The sequence below is a fragment of the Malaclemys terrapin genome, chromosome 9 (assembly GCF_027887155.1).
Source record: "Malaclemys terrapin pileata isolate rMalTer1 chromosome 9, rMalTer1.hap1, whole genome shotgun sequence".
NCBI lineage: Eukaryota > Metazoa > Chordata > Testudines > Emydidae > Malaclemys > Malaclemys terrapin.
Window position 1 is genome coordinate 80,335,201 of NC_071513.1, and position 12,577 is coordinate 80,347,777.

Below are 12,577 nucleotides of genomic sequence, written 5' to 3' on the forward strand. Positions count from 1 at the left end.
GTGGTGTTTTTTGTTTTGTTTTTTGCACGCTTATTGAGAGCAAGGGATGAAAACCAGTGCCAGATACTAATGGAGAGCTTTTACCTATGAGTGTAACCGAAGAAGTCAGCATCTGTAGAGAAATAATCAGGGATGAGAGAGCTGCCTGTCAGTCAGCCTGTAGGATTAGTTTAAAAAAAAAAGTGCATAGTGCCCTGGACCTACACTTCTCAATATATTGTTTAAATTTAAAGAAATAGTCACCAAGATGGACTTTTTAGGCAATGGACAGGATGCAGATTTGATTGATTTGATATTTTATGTGAGCTTGAATGGAGTCTAAAAAAACAAGAAAAGATTAATTTTACCCTCTGCTATAATCACCATCTTTTTAGATGTCCCCAGAATAAAATGGATATTGTAGATGGCCTCAGAAAATCTACAAGGTAAGTTTTGGATTGCTTAATTGCACTAAAATGAATAACTTAGTCCAAGACACTTTTTGGACTGGCACATGAAGGACACTATGCTGAGAGTGAATGACACCATCATGACTGGCATCTTTCAGTTCCATGTTAAAAATTAATAAGTTCCTCAGCTAAGAGGGTCAGGTAGAGAAAGAAGGGGGTTTGCTCCAGTCAGATTATGGGATGAAAATGTGATTAGGTTTTGTAACTGTTAGCAATTGGCCCTTTAGCCTAATGGTCTGAGGAAAGGCCTATTGCCAAGTGAATAAAACCTGTAGCACGCTTTAAAAACATTATAGTAATTTGTGTAATACTTACTACGAGTGGGAAAGTTTAGCTAATAATAATGGAAAGTTTAATTGCCTAATGTTCCTCATGACCAGGGCTTGGGCAGTCAGGCCTAGTGGTCAGAGCAGTAACATTCAGGGCCAGTAGTCAGAACAAAGCTGCATGGATTTCAAAGCTAGAAAAGTCCTAGTCTGACCTCCTGTTTTGGGGAAGTTCCATGGCCTGTTATACAATTCCTCGAGCATATCTTTTAGAAAAACATCCAATCATGATTTTAAAAACTGTCAGTAATGGAGAATCCACCGTGACCAGAGGTGAAAGTAAGCCGGTATGCCCTGGTGCGGTGTACCAGCAAGAGCCGGTTTGCCGTACCGGGGCAGCCCAGCTTCCCGAGGTGGCAATTTAAAGGGCCTGGGGCTCCCAGCAGTGCTGGGAGCCCCAGGCCCTTTAAATTGCCACCAGAGCCCCACTGCTAGAGCCCTGGGGTAGGGCTGCAGGGCTCTGGGGGCTATTTAAAAAGTCCGGGGCTCCCAATACTTCTACCACCCCAGCCCTTTAAATAGCCGCTGGAGCCCCACCGCCACTACTCCAGGGTTCTGGCGGCTATTTAAAGGGCCAGGGCGGTAGAAGCAGGGGAGTCCAGGGATAGTGGGGGGCTCCAGGGGCTATTTAAAGGGCCAGGGGCTCCAGCTGCCTTTGCCGCCCCAGCCCTTTAAATAACCGCGGGAGCCCCTCCGCTCCCCCAGGACTCCTGCAGCTATTTAAAGGGCCGGGGCAGTAGAAGCAGGGGAGCCCCAAGTCCTTTAAATAGCCCCCGGAGCCCTGGGCTGCTGCTGCTGCTACCCTGGTTGGGGGCGGAGGGGCACTTAACTTACAGGGTGAGCTGGGGCTGGCTCTGACTCCCTCAGCCACGCCCCTTCCGCTCTAGGCCCCGCTCCTTCCGGGGGCCAGAGCTGGCCCCAGTGTACTGGTAAGTCACTGGATTTACTTTCGCCCCTGACTGTGACCCTTGGTAAATTGTTCCAATGGCTAATTATTCTCACTGTTAAAAATTTACATCTTATTTCATGTCAGAATTTGCCTAGCTGCATCTTCCAGACATTGGATTGTCAGACCTCTCTGTTATTTAATAATGGACTCTTCAATCTATTTGTTCCCCAGAGAGACTGTAATCAAGTCACCCCTTAACCTTCTCTTTAAGATAAATAAATAAATAAAATAAATCACTATTCATTTTTCTAATCCTTTAATCATTCTCATGGCTCTTCTCTGAACCCTCTGCAACTTATCAACATCCTTCTTGAATTGTAGGCACCAGAACTGGACCTAGTATTCCAGTAGCAGTCACACTAGTGCCAAACACAGAGGTCAAATGACCTCTACTCCTACTCGAAATTCCCCTATTTATGCATCTCAGGATCACAGTAACTCTCTTAGCCACCGCATCACATTAGGATCCCATGTTCAGCTGATTATCCATGATGTCCCCCCAAATTTTTTCAGAGTCACTGCTTCCCAGGATAGACTCCCCCATCATGTAATTATAGACTACATTCTTTGTTCCCACATGTATAAATTTACATTAACTGTGTTTAAAACACAGTTTTCTTGTGCCTAGCTTACCAAGTTATTCAGATTGTTCTGTATCTGTGACCCATCCTCTTAATTTACTGCTCTCCAGCAGCGGCAGCCAGAGGTTAGGAACAGTGCTGAAGGTCAGAGCTGGAGTCCTGACTGAGGAGTTAGAGCAAAGGCTCAGGGCCAGATTCAAGAACCAAGAACCAAAGTCAGGTGGAAAAGTCAGTCCAAGTACCAAAGCAAGGTTCAGGACCAAAGCAAGGGTCAGGATCAAAGTATTCTAACCCCACTGGTATGGGAGGCTTGAATATTGCTATATTGCCAATTTGAAACATGTACAAACTCTCATTTGTGTCACTGATGGGAAGCTTGGTTCCATAAAGGTTGGGTATTGTATACCTCTCCTTGTGCACTATTCTAAAATAATAAAGGTAACTTGATAAATAAAGCAATCAAGCTTGACTACTCCCATCTCACTATTTTATTGTCAGCAGCTAAAATCAGACCACTAATCAATTGTCACCTTCATTTTTATATATTATAATCTCAGATGCTCAGCACCATGGTATTTATTGATCAACAGCTGAAATCCTGAGGATCTCAGGTCCTTAATTTAAAGTCAGCCAATTTGACACAAGAAGGTATAAGAGAGCAACAAATTAATCTGGATAGGATTTCAGGACTATATGATAGGTTCTCTTTGCCTAACTTCTGAATTTCTCTATTGGGTTCAACACTTAAAATTAGCCAGGGCATTGAGATTAATAAGGGTACTAGCCAAAAGTAATTAGGGATATCACTAACTCACCATTGTTTTATTCCATTTCTAATGTATAGTAAGATAATACTATTGTTATCCAAAGGTAAAGGACCACCAAGGAGAAAAGCAGAGACTAAATCTGCTTCACCTTTCCATCTGCCACCAACATATGTATCAGTATATCCAAGCTGTTGCTACTTAAGTCTTCTATTTGCTGAAGGAGACTTACCATGACAGAGCATTGGATATGGGCTGCTAAGTGTCTTGTGTGGCCTTTGAAGCATTTAGCACGTCCAGTAATTCATGAATTATTAATCTGATGTGCCCTGTACTACCTCACTGATTAACTTCTATAGATTAGGCAAAACAACATCTAAATCATGTGCATACATACACAAGAGATCTCTTAGAGCTGTATTCTAACAGTCTGCTTGCTCCTGGTGAACCAGAGAGAAACACTGGATATTGAACAGGACTCTTCTTAATTTAGGAATGTGGATGAAGACTTGCAAAGATTGCTTGACAGGACAATAACATCAAGGAAAGGAAGATTCAAGCAGCTTGAATCATTTATGGTTCATCTAGACTTACAATCTGGGTTCTCAGTGAGCAGAACACTTCCAGGGTGGTTAGTAATGAAAAAAATATCAGTGTTTAAAAACTCATTGTTGTATCAAGATTAATTTCACATAAGAGGGAACTTGACAGTACATTTTTGTCAATGTAATGGCATATCAATCTGACAGTCTGCATGTGATCAGCACTTACCTTCATGTGTTTGCTGATACTTCTGGATTGTAATACCAACTGCATGGGAGTATGGCTTACAGACCCATAGTCAATGAGTAGTTTACCTTCAGTTAGTAGTTTGCTTTCAATGATTACAATGAGGCCTGAGTAAGAGTCACGTTTGACTGGTTCATATTGTGGAAGCAGTTACAATAAATAGGCAGACACTAACAGTGACAGGTTTACAATTGCGCCAGTGGCTCCATGGGCTGGGCCCATGCTCAGAAGGGGCCCCGGCCTGCTCCACTTGCACTGCACCCAGAGACCCCGCCAGCCCGCTGGCTTTCACCCCCCACCCACCCACCACTTATTCCTCTCGGCCTGCCCGCCAGCTGGCTGAGGTCTCCTCTCCACCCCCTGGCTGGACCCCAGTGCACCTCTGGCTCTGGGCAGTCTCTGCTTCCCACCTCCTGTGGGGCTCTGCCTGTCTCCCCAGAGCTGAGCCGCCTGGGACTGGTGCAGAAGCTTGGCCAGTATCAGCTGGGGATGGGGGGGGGACGACAGTGTGGGGGGCTTGGCTGGGCTCCTCCAGGCAAATAAGTCTTGAGGGATCCTGGCTGGGGCAGGAGCAGGCCCTGGCCTGGCTGGTCATGCCAGTCCCAAGGGGCTGGAGCGATTCCCAGCCCCAGGACCAGCCCTGGCTCCACTGCTGGCTCAGCCTGGCAGACACAGTCGCCACCCAGCAGGTGTGGGGGAGCGGGTCTCCGGGGGGTCGGGGCGGGGTGTTGGGCTGGGAGGAGGTGGGGAAGATCTGTGTGTTGGAGCACTAGGGAGTGGGGGTTCTATGTTGGGTGCTGTGCAGTTGTGGTGGGGCTGTGGGCAGGGGGGCTGTGAACGGGGTGGTTTTGTGCAGGGTGCTATGCATTTGTGGGGGAGGTCTGGGGGAGCATGGGGCATAGTGGATCCAGCGGGGCTCTGGCCTTAGAGAGTTGTTGGGTGGGGCTGTGGGGGGTATGGCGTGGCATGGGGAAGGGGCATGCTGGCAGCACAGGGCCAAGCGGGCCAATGTGCATCTGGCAACTGCCGGTTTGTAAATAGTGCCCTCACACTGGGCTGGGTGGAGCAGGGCTGCCCCTGCCATGCCATGACCCATTGACTCTGGCTGGCCCCTTGCTCTGGGGACTGACCTCCCTGCACCATGTTCCATTGCCTCCATGGGGGCCCACAAATATGTTTGGTGCCAGGCCCACAAAAGGTTAATCTGGCCCTGGACACTAAGGGTGTATTCCAAAACCCATTGAAGTCAGTCAATGGAAGTTATTTCTATTTACTTCAGTAGGCTCTGGGTCACACCTAAAACTTGAGTTTAGTCGAGGCTGTATATCACCATCACTGACCTGGAGAAAAATGTGAATATAAAAAAAGTCTAGGGACCCCCTTCTTCTAAAATGAATCTATATGGTTAGGTAACCACACTTTGATCCTTAGTATTGATAATCACAACACCTACTATACAACACATTAACAGAACAACATGTTGTAATGTCATTATCCATATGGAAAAAGAATCCAACACTTTGACAACTCAGTCTTGTAACTATCAGTTAACTAGCTTATCTTGGTCCCTTTTATGAGTAAGGCTGAGTGTGTATCTTCTGTACTAGCCATATTGAACACACATCACTCATCTGTAGACAAATGGGATTATAAATGCAAGTACTAAGATTTTTGGCAAGATTCACCGTTACTATATTCACATCCTTTATTCTGAAAAATACATGCCACATGATACTTTTTTATCCCCCTGTTCCCATAGAAGTCATAAGCAAAACTCTCACTGGTAATTTGTATGTATACATTGGACCGTCACCATGTACTTTGCACTCCATCAGATAATATTTTATGGAAAAACATTCATCATGACATTATTTCTGTCAACACAATTGCACATGCTGAGCTTTCTCTGGGAAATATAATGCTCTGCTTGAGTGGATGCAATGTCTTTCATTTCGTTCAGATCAGCTAGTGTAGAACTCATCAGGAAAGGAAATGTCGGTATAGAATAGTCTCATTATAAAACCTTCTTCCCAATGTTTAATATGAAATTAGTGACCCCTTCCCTATTTCAACTTTGGGGTTCACTCTGAAAAATTACAATATGCTACACTTGTAACATTTGTGTCTTCAAGTTTTTAGTCTCCCTATATTTATTAGTACTGTCAAAAAGCTACTTAAATAAACAGCACCTGATCCCAATATTACGTTAAAGGTGAAATGCAATTGTTTTGCTGAAACTTAAATGTGTTTATAGAAATACTAAAAGGGAAATATAATTAGCACTCTAATATTGTTCCTTCTGACCCTCTGCCCAGTAGTGGCAGATATTAAGGGCCTTACAGGTCAGCTTTCCAGTGTAGGAGAAATCAGTGATACAGACTCTGGATATATTTCAAGAATTAATTGTTTTATTTACACCAGCCCTGGAATAGAGGTGATCAAATGGCATTTAGGGAATCCCTGCTTTCAGGAATCTCTGCCCAAAAACAATGCCTGGTTCCCAGAGAGCAACTCTGCCTCAAGAATTGACTCTAATCATAGACAGTCAGTGGGCAAACTCTCCTGCTGCTTACAGATACCCCTCCAATGATAACTTCCTCTACACAGAACCTTGCTTAATCAAGCTAAAACCACCACAGCATGTATACCTGTGACTGAATGTTTGCTCCTGTGGTTAGAACTTGGTGACACTCTTACGCATAGTCTTCCTAGTGACTTGTGCCGTAACAATATAACTTGAGGAAAATAATTTTTCCCGAGATCCTGAGGAATCTGAACTAATGCTTTCTGGCTCCCCTGCTGCTTCTGCATGAGTGACCAAACAACTACAGTGAAGGTAATTTGGTAGTCCCTTCTAAACACCTATTTTCAATGCTTGTGAACTCTTGAACACTTTCTTTGGGGGCTGAAGTTTATGATCAAGATCATCCTGACAGAGCTGGGAACTGAATTCAGATCTCCTGAGTCCTAGTCCAGTATATGAATCTCAAATACAACCTTCCTCACTCCTGCAACCCAAGAACTCCCATTGAAGCTAACTGACTGCAGGATTAGGACCCTTTTTATTACACAATAATTGGATATATTTGATGATAATCAGCATCATTGCCAAAAAGATTGTTTTATATAATAGAAAATGGACACGGTTCTGATGTGATGTCATACCATTAATTTATAATGTAGCTGTTTCAGTACAAGTGCATTCTTTGACTCTATCATTGTCAAAGATGTCCTTGGAAAGATTTCTTGATGATCAGATGATACGGCAGCAATGCTCTGCAACACAAAAATGCTTAATGTTTGTTTTTGGTGTTTGTAGCCAAACTTTCAGTGCTGCCCATTTGTACTTAACTGCACCCACAAACTTTAGGCATCCATTATAGGCAAATGACTATTTAAGAGCACATTTAATGATTCCTCCTGGGCAAATGAGTCTTATTTTCACTTCACACGTGTATCAGCAAATTTTTCAGGTGCATTTAAAGAGTTATGCTGAAGATATTGCTGTAGCTTCTGTCACCCAGTTATAGTCAAATATGGCAACAAGATCACCATTAGAAAAAAACAGAGCAGAGAAACAATATTTGCCTTGAAATAACCTGATCACTTCTAATGACACTACTTTTACCAGAGGTCACCCGAGCATTGCATTTCTCCTGATCTTTAAGTCCCATGTCTCTGTTCCAGCTGACCAGTATCCTAGACCCCGGCCGGGCTCTCTGCCCTCCTTCCGGCGCTCCGGTCACCGGGGAGAGTGGAGTTGCGGCGGGCTCGCCGCCCTCCCCCCGGCGCTCCAGCCGGTCGGGGAGAGTGGGTCCGCGGCCAGGCTCGGCGCCCTCCCCTGCCGCACTCCCCGCCAGAGCCGGCCCTGGGTGCAAAGCCCAGCTCTGCAAGGCAACACACAGGGGCTGTTTGTGGGTGCAGCAGGGTGGAGCTTGGCTGCTGAATGCAGCAGTGTGCTTACCACCATCACCCTTTGAAATGGGTACATTTGGCCAGGAGGGGGTATCCTGTAGCCCATAGGGTTAGCCTGCTGGCTGGTTTGCTATATTATATCATGCCCAATATAATTGATTTGTTTGTTTTATTATATTGAATTTGTAGCTGTGCGTTAGAGTATTTTATTATGTTTGGCAGTAACACAAGGAACCTATAGGCCCATATCCTGTATGATGAGGTAAAGCAAGTTAGCATATATAGTCAAGTATGTTTGTGACATTTGGTATAGATACATGGGCTAATGGTTACCCTTTAGATTTTGTTTACCTAAGTCTTTGTGTATACCACAAAGAACATGGAAGTAACAACCAAAAACCAGGTCAGTCCAGAAATAACAGGTTTGAGAATGAGCTAATTGTCATTAATATGTATGAATATATTATCAATATGCCAGCCTATAAAGTGCATCCCAATATTATGAAGATGATGAAATTAGATTTGGACATGGAAGGTTGGGCATATAGTGCTCAGGCCCTCTAAGAGGGGCAAACCACCATGAGGGTATAGATTAGCTTAGCTTTTCCTAGCTTTTTCCATTTTCAACTCGAGCATTGAGGCCATTGGATTCTTTTGGCATGCCAGAGGCGAGGCTGGTCCTTTGTCTCTTACCATCAGGTTCCCAAGGCGTGTGAATGTTAATCTAGGAAGCTTTTATAGAAAATACCACATGTAACTCCAGAACGGTATTATTTCCTTCTAATTCTGGGGTTTGGAACTTCAATAACTTTTCTGCTTATGTTAATAAGTCTCTAAGGCTGTATTTTTTCCTCTGTGTAGGTGTCCTTGCCATACATCCCAAGGGTTCTTACATAACTCTGTGTAGCCTGATTCTGGGACAAGAACCTTATTATCTTCTGATCAGATCAACTGGAGACGCATATCAGATACAATAACATTAACCCCTAAACATCAGGCAACAATCCAGTCATGGCTCAAGAGGCCACTGCCACTCTGTGGTAGTGTTGGGAGGCTTACAAGTAATCCAACTGGCTCCCAAGGGGCTGGATCGGCCCCAAAAGCACAATAACATTAAGAAATGGCTCTTTCTTTTGAAAATGGAAAGCAAGTTTTCTAACTGTATGAATTGCTCTATGGCTCTATCTGAAACTGCTGCTTTGCAAAATATTATAGCCAAATTACAAAATGGCATGACAGTTCAATTTACATGAAACAACATCACCAAACAGTTCTGGTGCTCATAACCAATATACACATTCAAAATCGTAAATGTAGAGAATGAGTAATGATGGCTCTGGGGAGTGAGTTGGAGTAATTCAGGTTATGTTCTTTTCCTACAATTTTTTGTTTTCACTTCTTTGTGTGAGCTAGTCTCCCCCATCCTTTTATGGGATCTGGTCCTGCATTCTTTACTCAGCCAAAATTCCCGCTGAGTAAATCCAGCCATGAACACATAGCTAATACAAATGCAAGTACAATAGAAACTCTTAACTACAACAGTTTTTTGAGTTTTTTTCAAATTTCAAAACTTTGTTCATAAACAATACAAATTTTGATTAGACAAATAAGATACAAATTTTCACAATTTGTTTTTCCATTATTTGACTAGGTTCTATTCCTATCAGTATAGATGACACAAACTCATTATAAATGAATAACAAACCCGATAATATACTTAATTCATAAAACAATACACACGCATTTATCCCGTCAGAGCTTCTTGTCCTGACCCCTGGGAACATAGAAGTGGTGTTATTGGACAGGGTAAATTTTTATCAGATAACTCGCTCCTCTTTTATATCTCCTCTGTTTGAGGGAACTCATGTGGAGATCACTGAGTCAAGCTAAAAATTGTGGCATTGTTGAGCATGCCCTGTCCACGGAAAGCCATGCATTGGAGCTGGTTTTAGAAATGTGGTTTTCAGCTATGCAATTTGCATAGGTTGTGCCCTTATTTATCTCCAGACATACTGGTGATGGCAACACGTGCCCTCATGATCTCAAGTCTCGATTATTATAATTTCCTCTTTGCTGGGTTATCGTGAGGCTGAGCCAAATGCGTCGATTGCTCATGGGTTAGAACAATCGGAATCATATTCAGCCCGCTTTGCGCTCTTTGTTTGGCTGCCCATTAAGTCAAGGATTTAGTTTAAATTAGCTTTAATGGTTTATAAATCTGGGGCTGTTCCTATTCAAGGATGTACTCAAGACCTCCTATTGGAGCCTTCACCTATGGATTTTGCGCTCACTTGGTGCTTAGGGAGTTCTGCCATCACACTTAAAGTTGGTAAGCAATTGAGCTTTTGTTGTGTTTCCTTACTCCCTCAGGCTGCCTCCTGAAATCCAGCTCATTTCATCTGTCCCTAAAAACGTATTTTTACATTACTGCCATTGATGTGGCTTTATTGTTTGTAATTTTGTCAAGTTTGAAGTGGTCTGTTTATTTAATTAAGTTGTTTTATGATCGCTGTTCTGTACCCCGAGCACTTTTTTGCTGGGAAGAGGAGTGCATGCTTTACAAATAACATTTTTAATATCAATAATAGTAATATATTAATTTTCACCCTGTTTTGTCAAGAACTGTCCCAGGCTTTCAAATCCTGTCCTGAATGCTTGCTGTTAGTCCTGGCCAACAGGCTGGTAATAAATAAAATCGTCCTCCCACTAATAGAGGCAGCTATCTGGAGTACACCACTTTCCCCAGTAGCTCATAGCTGATGCACGAAGAAGAGCATAGCTGAAAAGACAAGAAGCCGTCAACGACAGGCCTATCTATCCTGCACTAGAGCAGAAGCTGCCTAAATCTCCCTGCCCAAATCTGCTCCTGCTCAGCACAGCCATATTATGGGCACCAGCCCAACTCTCATACTGGGCAGAGACACAAGAGGTGTCAGAATGAGAAGCAATGACAGACTGTTGTGAAAGACAGGGACAGAGATAGAAGCTGAAGCATAGAAGACACAGGAAAGAGTGATAGACACAAGTAATCAGAATGGAGAACTTGAGGTCAGATTTTGCATTTTGTCTACTCTAACTTTGCTTAGAGTAGGGGAGGGGGCGCCAGGTGACTGCAGTAGACTTGCTCCTGGGACACTTGAAAATGAAGAGAGTTTTCATATCAGGAACCTCCTGGGGAGACGACCCCTCTGTCTTTCATACATTTGTATTGACCCTGGTATTTGCTCCAGCTGAATACTGCTCTGCAGCCTGTGTGTGTGTGTCAGCCACTACACTCAGCTTGTTGACATGGCATTGAATGTGGCCAGTCATATTATCAGTGTCTGCTTGAATTATACCCCAACCTCCAGTCTGTGTGTGCTAGTGCCCATAGCTTCACCAGCCCTTCAACAGGATGCCATTACTTTTACATCTCCTTGGATAGCTGTGACAAATGAAACCAACCTATTATATCTCCAGCTGACTACTGCCCCATTTTCAGAGAGGAAACAATATGCAGTGCCAGTTCAAAGGTCCTCATATTCAGAGGAGGAATCCCACTCCTGTGGACTGGGGTGTGACACCACAGCCGATTTCTCGACACCCTTTTATTATGGCAGCTTACACACTCCTGGACAAAAACGCTACTGGCCCTTTATTATGAACAGATGATCAATGCTGCCAGGGAGCTGAAAACTACCTCCTTACAGAGGGGAAGCATTGGGAAAGAGCCTAACACACTAGGTAAACGCAGATGTCCATCACTGCACCTGCTTCCTTTTTCACTTGATCACAGATCCTGCACCAGGCTCAACAGGCTACCCTCTGGCTCATCCAGAATTACCACAACAATGCACTGACTTGGCCTGGCTTCCTCCCCACGCTGTGACTATGGGGCAGCATTGCAGACAATAACTCATGTGGTGGAAGAGTGCCCAACATGACATGTGCATGGGGAAATGTATATGTCTAGCTTCCTTTGGTACAGAGGCTATCCTCTGGCTATGGAATCTGGACATCAAGCTCTGACATCTGCATAAAAAGGGAAGTCAGAATGAAAGGTGTGGGGAAAAAAGGAGAGACCAAATGGAGAGAAAATGAGGCAAGACAGAAATAGGACAAGAAAAATGGAAGGATTCCAGGGGCAAGAGATGTGGGAGCAAGAGAGTGGGAAGTCATAAGCCACTGCTCATCCTGGAGAGAGAAGGGGAATTGCTCTCAAAGATCCTGGAAGGAGGGGGAAAAGCCTCTCATCTTCCCCTTAAGGTGCATAGTGTAAGAATTAGTCTCCCCCCATCCCCTCAACTGCTCAAAGAGGCCTTCTCCAAGAAGACCACCATTGATAGAGCCTGTTGGGCCAAAGGTCCCTTTATTTAGAATGGAGGATCACAGGGTCTTCTAATCCTGATAAGCGTTCAGACTTCTGGATGTTTATCCAAAGTCCCCATCTTTGGAAACACTAAATGACTGAGGGCTTGTCTACACTACTGGCCGGATAGACGTATAGATATGATTAATTGACCGCCGATTGCTCTAGCATTGACTCGATACTCCACCTCAACGAGAAGCGCAAGGGGAATCGACTGAAGAGCGGCTCACATCAACAAACCATAATGAAGACACCGCGGTAAGTAGATCCAAGTACGTTGACTTGAGCTACATTATTCACATAGCTGAAGCTGCATAACTTATTCTAGAGACTATCAAGTGGGAGTGGGGAGGTGCTATAATCTCTGTATACAGCATTAGTAAGACTATTCCTGGAATGCTGTGTCCAGTTCTGGTGCCCACATTTCAAAAAGAATGTTGAAAAATGTGAAGGGTT